The sequence below is a fragment of the Moschus berezovskii genome, chromosome X (genome assembly GCF_049115385.1).
Source record: "Moschus berezovskii isolate FMDL1 chromosome X, NW_MosBer_1.0, whole genome shotgun sequence".
Classification (NCBI taxonomy): Eukaryota; Metazoa; Chordata; class Mammalia; order Artiodactyla; family Moschidae; genus Moschus; species Moschus berezovskii.
The window spans coordinates 125,128,504-125,141,664 of NC_142488.1; the positions used below are offsets into that span (position 1 = coordinate 125,128,504).

Sequence of the window (13,161 nt, forward strand, 5' to 3'; positions counted from 1 at the left end):
ATTCCTACTTATATTCAGATTATGCATTTTGGGCAGGAATGACTCTGAAGTGAAGTTGGGTTCTTCGTGCATCTTATCAGGAGACACATGATGCTGATCAGTGCAATTAGTGGTTAACTTTTTAAATTTATTTTTTTATTGAAGTATAGTTGATTTGCATTGTTGTGTTAATTTCTGCAGTACAGCAAAGTGATTCCGTTACATACATTTATAAATTATTTTTTATATTCTTTTCCATTATGGTTTATCATGGGATATTGAATATAGTTCCCTGTGCTATACAGTAGAACTTTGTTTATCCATTCTATATATAATAGTTTGCATCTATCAGCTCCAAACTCCTACTTCATCCTTCCTCCATCTCTTCTCCCTACTGGCAACCACAGGTCTGCTCTGTATGTCTATGAGCCAATTTCTATTTCATAGATAAGTTCATTTGCATCACAGTTTAGGGGCTTCCCTGGTGGGAAGAAGGAAGTAGGTAAAGAATTATTTACCTGATGGTAAAGTATCTGCCTGCAATGCAGGGCACCTGGGTTCCATCCCTGGATCAGGAAGATCCCCTGAAGGGCTCAGCAACACACTCCAGTATTCTTGCCTGGAGAATCCCATGGAAAGAGGAGCCTGGCAGGCTGCAGTCCATGAAGCAATTAAGCACACAAGTATGCACGTCATGGTTTAGATTCCACATATAAGTGATATCATATGGTATTTGTCTTTCCCTGGCTTCTACATTTATTAGTTGGCTTCCTACTTTAAGAAGGATCTTCCCCTTCTCCTTTTATTTCTTATTTATTATATTAATATGGACTCATGGATTCTTATTTAATGAAATAAATTCTTTACTATCATTTATTTAGAAACTTGAATTATCCTTCATCTGGTTGGTGGAAGTCCCTAACAAATGGTTCCTGTTTCCTTTTGACATATACCCTTCATGCTTTGGACAGTTTTCTACTTTCTGGCACACCAAAGTATTACAGACTCATCTTGCTTTTTTTCCTGCCCAGTCTTGAATTCAGCCATTCAGTGACTTTGGGTTCCTTTGAGCATTTGGAAATACTGGGCATTAGATGTGCCCAATATTTCTTAGCTGTTACTCCTCTAAGGTAACATCACAGGCCCCCTCTGTGAGCAAAGCTAGAAAGTAGACACATATATTCACCCATATACATCTATATCTATTTACATATCTATATATTAGCATACATTAGGTCACTCTAGATCCAATCCAACAATACAGGGTTCATTCTATCTTCTCCATCTTCTGCCATTTGTAACTGCCTTCTCCAACAACGAGAAACCTGGCTGACTTTATCTACAATATATCTATGTATTTGGTCAATCCTAGAATACACAGATGGAGAAGGCAATAGCAACTCACTCCAGTGTTCTTGCCTGGAGAATCCCAGGGACGGCAGAGCCTGGTGGGCTTCCGTCTATGGGGTCGCACAGAGTCGGACACTACTGAAGCGACTAAACAGCTTAGCAGCAGAATACACAGGAAGTAATTCTGTATGGCAAACCCATGCCTCTGAGTAAAAGAAGCCTACAAATTAGAGTTTAATATACCCATCTTCACCTTGAGGTCATTGTCCAAATATTGTGTTCAAAAGTTACTGGAGGGGGGAAGGAGGGACAGACTGGCATCCCCACTTCCAGAAATGTCTCTGCACTAAGCAGCCTGTAGGCACCAGGCACACACCAAGATGCCCCAGAGGAGGGTCAGTTCAGTCCAAAGTGCAGTGAAGAGAGAGCCCAAGAGATGTGCGAGATTGTCAGTTAAACCTGTTCCTGCAAATGTGAGAATGAATCCCCAGAAAGCAGCAGGAAAGGCTAAATCCTCAGGAAAGAAAGTGCAAACAAAAGGGAGAAGGGACACAAATGGCAAACAGGCTGAAGAGACTAATTAAGGAGCTGAAGACTGACCTGCCAGAAAAGAACAGAGACCGAGCAGAATCTGGCCTCTCATGAAGCAGGAGAGAAAGAAGCCAAGTCGGATAATGAGTCCTATGAATGAACCTTGTATCTCTGCACCATCATAGGACTATTTTTCTCAACTATTTTGTAAATGCAAGCTTTTTTAAAGTAGCCTTAGAGACCTTCTTAAGAAGGGAATGCCTCTCCATCTCATTTGTTAAGTGCAAATGCTTTTATTCAAAAAGTGAAATCATTTGCTGTGTGGGTTTTTTGGTTTTGATTTGCTTTGGTTTTTGTTTTGGTACAAACCAAAAGGGGGAGTATTGAATTATGGGTGGGTTTGACTATCTTAGGTATGCATCTAATATATTATAGACTGAGAGGAGGTAGATTTTATATCTTATAAAAATGGCAATTTGGAACAACAGTCATGCATTTAACATCTTCATCATTTTAAATAATTTCTATCCCATGTTGTTTTTAATAGAATTGCTTCTTAAAGAAAAACACTCCTTAACCTTGGTTTTCCCTGTCAGCATTGTGTGCACTTTGTAATGTATTTTTGGTTGTGATAGTTTGGTTTTCCTAATAACTTAGTTATATGCTGTGAAAGATAAAAATTCATGTATGTAGTATGTATGATATTAAATTGTGAACCAGTGAGACACAGTGCAGCAGCTTACCAAACTTTTGAAGGTATTGGTACTTGATACCCTTTTAAGGAAAATTTGCCTCCAAATTTTAAGCTGAAAATCACTTAAATAACTATTTAGAAAAAAATTATAAGTACCTGGCTTTGTATATTTTTGGTGCATTCATTAAAATTTGAACAAATTGTTTATCATATCTGCATACTGATCTTCAAAACAACCAACAAAACTGTATAAATTAACAAATTAATAAAAAAGTTATTTGAATTAGTGTAGTTATGTTATTCATTAAAAATAAAATCTATTACATCTGTTACTATTCATGTTCCATTGTAGGGTTTTCCCCAATCCTTGTTGATTTTATTGATTTTCTGTTTATGAGTATGTGTAACATTAGCATGGTTCCAAAAGTTAGAAATGTTCACAAAGGAATCCTCAGAGAAGTGTCACGTTTACTCCATTCCTATATACCTTTTCCACCGTGTTCCCACCCACCCTAGAGGAAACAGATCTCTTAGTTTCTAGTTTATTCTTCTTGTGTGTTTTGCATAAATGACCAGATAAATGTACATTTTGTTATTTCCCCTTATTTCTTAAACAAAATGTAGCATATTGCAAAGCTGTTTTACACTTTGCTTTTTTTAACCTAACACTATCTCCTTGAAATCACCCCACATCAGTTCATAGAGATCTTCTTCATTATTTTCTGAAAATTTTTATTTTACGAAACTGCATAGTACTCCACTGTATGGAGGCACCATAGCTTAGTCAACCACTTATAATATTTTGCAGCTATAAATAAGGCTACAATGAATAAACTTGTGCATGTCTATTTTTGTATTGGTGGAAGTGAATCTTCAAAGTAGAGTGGGCTTGCTAGGTCAGAAAGCAAATGCACTCATAGCTTTGTTAACTATTTCCAAATTCCCCTCCATAAGAGCTGTACCAATTTGCATTTTAACCAGCAAAGCATGAGAATGCCCATTTACTCACAGCCTCACCAACACAGTCTTTCTTTATACTTTTTGTTTTTGAAAATCTGGTATATGAGAAATGGTATTCCAGTGTAGTTTTACTTTGCATGACTCATTATGAGGGAAATTGAATATCTCTTTGTATGTTTAAGGACCATTTTAAAAATTTGGTGTGGGTAATTTTCTTTTCATGTCATTTGCCCATTTTCTAACAGATTTTCAGCCTTTTCTTTAACTTTTTAAAGAATTTTTTAATATGGTAGAGATATCAGCCCTTTGTTTGTGATATATGTAGCAAATATTTTCTCCCAGTTTCTCTTAGGTGTTTTTGTTTTGTTTTTTAATATTTATTTATTTTTATTTTTTGGCTGTGTTAGGTCTTAGCTGCAGCATGTGTGACCTCCGTCGTGGTGCACAGGCTTCTTTCTAGTTGCAGCTGGTGGGCTTAGTTGCCCCTCAGCATGTAAGATCCTAGTTCCCCAACCAGGGATGGAACCCTTGTCCCCTGCATTGGAAGGTGGATTCCTAACCACTGGATTTCCAGGGAAGTGCCCCTCTCAGTTGTTTATTGATCTTGATTGTGATGGGGGTGTGTGGTTTACATGCATCAGTTTTTTATGTAATCAAATTTATCCACCTTTTCTTTTATTTCCTCTTCATTTTAAGTCATACTTAGCAAGCCTTTTCCCACATCTAGGTTAGAGAGAAATTCACCCATGCTTTTTTTTTTCTAGGATTTGTTTGCTTTCATTTTTTCCTTTAAGATCTCTGATCCATATAAAATTAATCCTAGCATTTAATGTACAGTATGGATCTAGCTGTATTTTTTTTCCAAATGGCAAAGTAGTTTTCTCAGAATCATTTATTAAAATCTCCATCTTTTTGATAAGGACACTGAGGCTTAGAAAAGTGAATGGCTTACCCAATGCTACACAGGTAAGAAAATATAATCAGACAGCTCTCTCTGGGGGGGGGATGATGAAGACCTGAAGGTAGGAGGGCTACTGCTATGTGAACATTTGGGGAAAAAACAGCCCAAGTAGGGGTAACAGCAAATGCTAAGACCCTGAGGCAAGAGCAAAATTGGCCCGTCCAAGGAGAATGTATCTGGAAAATGATAAGTATGGGAAGAGTGTATGAAATGCTGGAAAGGTTGGCAAATCCTTGGTGAGGATTTTGATTGGACTACAACTGCCATGGGAAATTTCTGTAATAGTTTTAAGAACCTAAGTAGTGAGCTCTCGTTTATGTTTTTGAATAATCAGAGCTGGCAACTGTCTGAAGAATGGACTGAGAAATGGGAGACCAATTTTGAGCCTGTTGCAGAATTCCATGCTAGTAGTTTGCACCAGCATGATGGCAGTAGAGATGGGAAGTGGTAGACAGATTCACTTATCAATTAATGTAGTGAAGTCCAGAGCAACAAAGGGCTTTGCTTCACCAAACTGTGCCTCATCCCCTACCATTCTAGCTATGGTAATTTGAGTTGAGCTCTACAGTGATAAGTAAACAAACTTAAGATGCTTAATCTACAAGATCTTTATTAGCTTCAAGTATCAAATGGTATTCCCAGACAACTGTGTTCATCTTTGACACGTCATGGTTTATTAAAACAGTAACTGCAGGCTTTCCTGGTGGCTCAGTAGTAAAGAATCTGCCTGCCAATGCAGGACACATGGTCCCTGGTCCTGAAAGATCCCTCATGCTACAGAGCATCTAAGCCCTTGTGAAGTTAAGCCTGTGCTCTAGAGCCTAGTAGTTGCAGCTACTGAACCCAGGTGCCACAACTACTGAAGCCCATGCACTTATATCCTGTGCTCCACAACAAGAGAAGCCATCGCAATGAGAAGCCCACACACCGCAACTAGAGAGCAGCGCTGGCTCACTGTAGATAGAAAGAAGCCCACACAGCAATAAAGACCCAGCACAGACAAAAATAATAAATAAATAAATAAAAATTATCAGAGACAAGAGATTAATAACAAGTGTTAGCAAGGGTGTGGAGAAATAGGAACCCTTGTGCCCCTGTTGGTGGGAATGTAAACTGGTGCAGCCACTATGGAAACAGTATGAAGGTTCCTAAAAAAAATTAAAAATAGAACTACCATATGATCTAGCAATCTCACTTCTGGTTATATACCCAAAGGAAATGAAAACAGAATATTGAAGAGATATCTACACTCCTATGTTTATTACGTTATTTACAATAGCCAAGATATGAAAACAACCTAAGTGTCCATTAATGGATGACTAAATACAGAAAATGTTGCACACACCTCCCACACACACACGGAGGAATATTATTCAGACTTGGGAAAGAAGGAAGTCCTGACATTTGTGACCACATGGAAGGACCTTGAGGGCTTTATGCAAAATGAGATAAGAAAAACAGAGAAAGACAAATACTAAATGATATTACTAAAATGTGGAGTCTCCAAAAGTCATACTCTTAGAAACAGGAAGTAGAATTGTGCTTACCGGGGACTGAAGGATAAGGAAAATAGGCAGAAGTTGGTCAAAAAGTGAATCTAAACTTCCATTTGGAAAATAAATAAGTTCTGGCATCTAATGCATAACATGGTGAGTATAGTTAACAATATTATAATCTTGAAAATTACACTTGATCTTAGCCAAAAGGCTGAGAAGCGATTATAATCTTGAAAATTGCTAAGAGAGTAGGTCTTAAATATTCTCACCACATGCAAACTAGTACAGCCACTATGGAGATTAGTGTGGAAATTCCTTAAAAAACTGGAAATAGAACTGCCATATGACCCAGCAATACCACTGCTGGGTGTACACACCGAGGAAACCAGAATTGAAAGAGACACTTGTACTCCAATGTTCATCGCAGCACTGTTTATAATAGCCAGGACATGGTAGCAACCTAGATGTCCATCAGCAGACGAATGGATAAGAAAACTGTGGTACATATACACAATGGAGTATTACTCAACCATTAAAAAGAATACATTTGAATCAGTTCTAATGAGGTGGATGAAACTGGAGCCTATTATACAGAGTGGAGTAAGTCAGAAAGAAAAACACCAATACAGTATACTAACACATATACATGGAGAAAGCAATGGCACCCCACTCCAGTACTCTTGCCTGAGAAATCCCATGGACAGAGGAGCCTGGTAGGTTACAGTCCATGGGATCACGAAGAGTCGGACACGACTAAGTGACTTCACTTTCACTTTTCATTTTCATGCACTGGAGAAGGAAATGACAACCCACTCCAGTATTCTTGCCTGGAGAATCCCAGGGACAGGAGGCTGGTGGGCTGCCATCTATGGGGTTGCACAGAGTCGGACACAACTAATGTGGCTTAGCAGCAGCAGCAACACGTATATATGGAATTTAGAAAGATGGTAATAATAACCCTATATGCAAGAGCAAAAGAGACACAGATGTATAGAACAGTCTTTTGGACTCTGTGGCAGAAGGTGAGGGTGGGATTATCTGCAAGAATAGCACTGAAACATGTATATTATCATATATGAAACAGATAGCCAGTACAGGTTCGATGCATGAGACAGTGTGCTCAGGGCTGGTGCACTGGGATGACCAAGAAGGATGGGATGGGGAGGGAGGTGGGAGGGGGTTTCAGGATGGGGAACACATGTACACCCTGGGTGGATTCATGTCAATGTATGGCAAAACCACTACAATATTTAAAGTAATTAGCCTCCAACTAAAATAAATAAATAAATAAATATTCTCACCACAAAAGAGAAATAGTAATTAGGTAAGGTGATGGAGGTATTGTGGTCATCAATTGTGGTGGTCATCATATTGTAACATATGTATATCAAATCAATACACTGTACACTTTAACTTACACAATCTTATGTAAATTATATCTCAAGAAAGCTGTAAAAAGAATTTAGTTCATATTGTGTTAACAAAATTAAAAGAAAAACTAAAATTACAGGTTGAAGCAAAAATAAGATTCTCATTTTTAATTTTTCATTATTTCCATTGGTTGTTATAATTTCCACTGGATGTTATAATGAATGAATATTATAACTTACAAAAAACCTTTATACTAAAAAAATCTTCCTATTGCTTTTTATTAACTGTTATTAATTATATTGTGTTAAGCTTTAAAATAGTAGTCAAAATAAGCACTACGCCCCAAGATATCACCACATCCTAATCCTCAGAACTGGTGGATATGTTACCTCACATGAAAAAAACTTCAAAGTTAAGATTAAGTTCTGGATCTTGTGACTGGGAAATTATCCTGAATTATCTATGTAGGCTCAATCACAGAGGTCTTCATAAGCAGAAAGACAACATGACTAGGGAAGCAGAGAGAGAGAGAAAGGGAGAGAGATTGGAAGCTAGCTTTGAAAATGAAAGAAAGGAGCCAAGAGCCAAAGAATTCAGGTGGCCTCTAGAAACTAGAAAAGGCAGGAAAGGGATTCTCCCTTAGAGCCTTCATATGGAACCAGTCCTGCCCACACACTGATTTTAGCACAGACTCATTTCAGACTTCTGATAACCAGAATTGTAAGAAAATAAATAAGTCACTAAATGTGTGGTAGTTTGTTAGAGGCAATAGGAAATGAATACAGATTGACTATAATAACTTCTTAGATTAGTTATTCATTTTGACAATCAAAGGATTAGATTGCCTTTTTAGGCTAAAATTTGAAGGGTGTACATTCTGATTAATAGAATTTTCAGTTTTATTTTATTTAGTTAAATATGGAAAATTTTTAATAAAGTACAGAAAATAATATAACCACCTATGTATCTGCTAGCTAGACTTAAGAATCAACATTTTGTCATATTTGCTTTGAAACTCTCTTCCTTCTTAAAGCATAAAATATTACTGAAAGTATGTTACACTCTCCAACTTTTCCCCTTCCCTTCTCTAGAGCTTGGTATATGTAATTATAATGTATATTATTACATTACACTATACATGGATGCATTCATAAACATTTTGTTTCTGTGGTTAAGCCTATGTCCAGCTATGTGCTGGAAACTGACACTAAGATGCTCAGTTGCCTCTTTCCTTCAAAGTATTCTCCTGTCATAAACTTGCCATTTCTATCTACCACACTGTGAGTTAAGTTCAGTTCAGTTGCTCAGTCGTGTCCGACCCTCCACGACCCCATGAATCACAGCACGCCAGGCCACCCTGTCCATCACCAACTCCCGGAGTTCACTCAAACTCATGTCCATCAAGTCAGTGATGCCACCCAGCCATCTCATTCTCTGTCGTCCCCTTCTCCTCCTGCCCCCAATTCCTCCCAGCACCAGAGTCTTTTCCAGTGAGTCAACTCGTCGCATGAGGTGGCCAAAGTATTGGAGCTTCAGCTTTAGCATCAGTCTTTCCAATGAACACCCAAGACTGATCTCCTTTAGAATGGACTGGTTGGATCTCCTTGCAGTCCAAGGGACTCTCAAGAGTCTTCTCAAACACCAGAGTTCAAAAGCATCAATTCTTCGGCAATCAGCTTTCTTCACAGTCCAACTCTCACATCCATACATGACCATGGGAAAAACCATAGCCTTGACTAGACGGAACTTTGTTGGCAAAGTAATGTCTCTGCTTTTTAATATGCTGTCTAGGTTGGTCATAACTTCCCTTCCAAGGAGTAAGCACTTTTAATTTCATGGCTGTAATCAGCATCCACAGTGATTTTGGATGTTGGAGCCCCCAAAAATAAAGTCTGACACTGTTTCCACTGTTTCTCCATCTATTTCCCATGAAGTGATGGGACCAGATGCCATGATCTTAGTTTTCTGAATGTTGAGCTTTAAGCCAACTTTTTCACTCTCCTCTTTCACTTTCATCAAGAGGCTTTTTAGTTCCTCTTCACTTTCTGCCATAAGGGTGGTGTCATCTGCATATCTGAGATTATTGATAGCAATCTTGATTCCAGCTTGTGCTTCTTCCAGCCCAGCATTCCTCATGATGTACTCTGCATATAAGTTAAATAAGCAAGGTGACAAAATACAGTCTTGTACTCCTTTTCCAATTTGGAACCAGTCTGTTGTTCCATGTCCAGTGCTAACTGTTGCTTCCTGACCTGCATACAGGTTTCTCAAGAGGCAGGTCAGGTGGTCTGGTATTCCCATCTCTTTCAGAATTGTCCACAGTTTATTATGATCCACACAGTCAAAGGCTTTTGAAGAGTCAATAAAACAGAAATCGATGTTTTTCTGGAACTCTCTTGCTTTTTCCATGATCCAGCGGACGTTGATAATTTGATCTCTGGTTCCTCTGCCTTTTCTAAAACCAGCTTGAACATCTGGAAGTTCACGGTTCATGTATTGCTGAAGCCTGACTTGGAGAATTTTGAGCATGACTTTACTAGCATGTGAGATGAGTGCAATTGTGCAGTAGTCTGAGCATTCTTTGGCATTGCCTTTCTTTGGGATTGGAATGAAAACTGACCTTTTCCAGTCCTGTGGCCACTGCTGAGTTTTTCAAATTTGCTGGCATATTGAGTGCAGCACTTTCACAACATCATCATAGACACAAAACCATTCTTGTCTTATCTTTCTCAACTGCTCAGCCACCAAGTCCTACTGATTAATAGAAATAACAAACATCTCTATATGTTCTTTTATTTCAGTTACTACCATCATTATTTAATTCAAATCCTTTTTATAAAATATCAGAATTAGTCTCTTAAATATTTTTTTCCTATAATTTCTCCCACATGTTTGTCCTTACTACACAAAGTCACCAGATTTTTAAAAACTTTTACTTGACCTTGTTGTCAATTCCCTGGTCACAAAGCATCAAGGACTCTATCCTGGACAAAGCACAAATGCTTTGTGATACAGTTAAGTCCCTGTGCTTTCTGACTCCAACCTATAGCCCTTTGTTCACACATCTATTAAAGCCCTAATTCCATTGTTGGGTAATTACTCATTATTGTGCCTTAAACCCTCACCAAATATGAGTTCCTAGAGCCCAGGAACTGCTGTATTCATCCTTGTAGCTCTAGGCCTGGTTCATTGTTCATGTTCAATACACAGAAGTTTACCCGAATAACGCTGTAATTTTAAATCACAGAAGTCACCTGAGAATGGAGGAGCTGGGTGAGTGGTCCAGTATGGCACTTGTCCTTTGCATAAAAGAGTGCTGTTTTCTCATTTTTCTTCCTCTCTTCCTTTCTCATACGGAAACAAAACTTTTGAGGTACTGCTTTATAGCTTTCTTTTCTTACAATGTCCTTGTCTGGTTTGTTAGCAGAGTACTAACTGGTTTCATAAAATGAATTGAGAACTTCACTGTCTTCTATGATATTTTGGAAAACTATGCAAAGTATTGGAGTTAACCTGATTTAAACATTTGGGAGATTTTATCAGTGAAGCTTTTTGGAACTGGGCTTTTCTTTATGGTATTTTTAAAATTACAATTTTACTGTTTATTTGATTTAGGTCTACTCAGGTTCTCTACCCTGATAGCTCAGTTGGTAAAGAATCCAGTTTGATTCCTGGGTCGGGAAGATCTGCTGGAGAAAGGATAGGCTACCCACTGAAATACTCTTGGGCTGCCCTGGTGGCTCAGCTTGTAAAGAATCTGCCTGCAATATGGGAGACCAGGGTTCCATCCCTGAGTTGGGAAGATCCCCTGGAGAAGGGAAAGGCTACCCACTCCAGTTTTCTGGCCTGGAGAATCCCATGGACTATATAGTCCATGGGGTCACAAAGAGTCGGACACAACGGAGTGACTTTCACTTCACTACTCAGATTCTCTACTTCTTTTTAAGTCACTTTCTGTAGTTGGTGTCCTTTCCTATGTTAGTTTATTGTCATGCAATTGTTAATAATTTGTTGTTTAGTCACTAAGTCCTGTCCAACTCTTTTCAACCCCATGAACTGTAGCTAGCCAGGCTTCCCTGTCCATGGGATTTCCCAAGCAAGAATACTGGAGTGGGTTGCCATTTTTCTTCTCCAGGGGATCTTCCCCACATAGGGATCAAACCCTTGTTTTCTGCTTGGCAGGTGGTTTCTTTACCACTGAGCCACCAGGGAAGCCCAATTCTTAATAATATACATGTATAATAATCTTTTATATTGCTGTAGTATTGGTAATAATATCTCTCATTTAACCACAAATTTAGTAATTTAGTTTTCTCTCTTTTTTTCTTGGTCAATCTAGCTAAACTTTTGCCAGCTTTCTCTGTCATTGCAAAAATCAAATTTTGGTTTAGTCAATTTTCTCCATTTTTTTCCTATTCTCCATTTCACTCATTTCTGCTCTAATCTTCAGTATTACATTCATTTTGCACACTTTAGGTTTAGTTGGCTCTTCTCTTTCTAGTTTCTTAGGTTAGAAGTTTGGACTATTTGTTTTAGATCTTTCTTGTTTTTTAATAAAGGTCTTTACAGCTATAAATTACCCTTCAAGCTTAGCTTTTGCTGCATTCTGTAAGTTTTTGTTTGCTGTGTTTTCATTTACATTCATAGTAACATACTTTCTCTTTTGTTTTCTTCTTTGACCTGTTGTTTATACAGTGTGTGTGTATTTGATAGTGTGTTAGTCTCTCAGTTGTGTCTGATTCATTGCGACTCCATGAACTGTAGTCTGCCAGGCTCCTCTGTCTATGGAATACTCTAGGCAAGAATACTGGAATCGGTATACATTCCCTTCTCCAGGGGATCTTCCTGACCCAGGGCTCAAACATAGGTCTCCTGCATTGCAGGCAGATTCTTTACCATCCGAACCACCAGGGAAGCCTTGTTTATACAGTGTGTTGTTTAATGCTTACATATATGTGGCTTTCCTAGATTCTCTTCTGTTACTCATTTCTACTTTGACTCCATTGTTGTTGAAAGATGTACTTTGTGTGATTTCAATCCTTTTGAATTTATTGAGCCTTGTTTTATGGTCTACCACATGGTCTATACTGGGGAATATTCCCTGAATTCTTGAGAATAATATTTATTCTGCTGTAGTTGTGCGGCATGTTCTATAGATGGATGTTAGGTCTAGTTGGTTTACTAGGTGATTGTTCGATTCCTCTATTTCCTTGTTGATCTATCCATTATTGTTCTATTGATCTACCGTAATTGTTATATCCATGATTGCAAGTGGGGCATTGAATTCTCTGTTATTATTGACCAATTTCTCTCTTCACTTCTGTCAGTTTTTTTTTATGCATCTTAGAACTGTTAGGTGTCTTCTGTTGTTAGGTGTCTATATATTTATAATTGCTATGTCTTCTTGAATGATCAACTCATATATCATTATGAAATGTTCCTCTTTTTCTCCATTAACAATTTTTGTCTTAAAGTCCATTTTGCATAGCCATTCTAGCTCTCTGTAATCATTTGTATGGTAAATCATTTTACAGAACTCTGGAAATTAAAGACTTTCAGCTATCCAGAGTTCAGCAACAGTTGTTTCTGAGAGTTTTTCCAGTTTTTTCATTGCTTTTAGGAAAGAAATTTCAGAGGTCCCCACTTTGTCATTTTTGCTGATGTCACTTCTTGATTCATTCTATAAGGACATTTAAATATTTTCCTAAGTATCAAGTTTTGGAATAGTTTTGGTATTAATGTCTAATATTATTGTGTTGTGATCTGGGAACTTACTCCATATGAATAACTTTATTTTGTTGATTGATGGAAGTTTTTGT

The 13,161-nt window shown here is 37.9% G+C and overlaps 1 pseudogene; it reads left to right on the forward strand.

Annotated features, from left to right (window-relative positions):
- The first annotated feature begins 1,709 nt into the window (after positions 1-1,709).
- LOC148773453 (non-histone chromosomal protein HMG-14 pseudogene) lies at positions 1,710-2,020 on the forward strand (annotated as a pseudogene).
- The last annotated feature ends 11,141 nt before the right edge of the window (positions 2,021-13,161 follow it).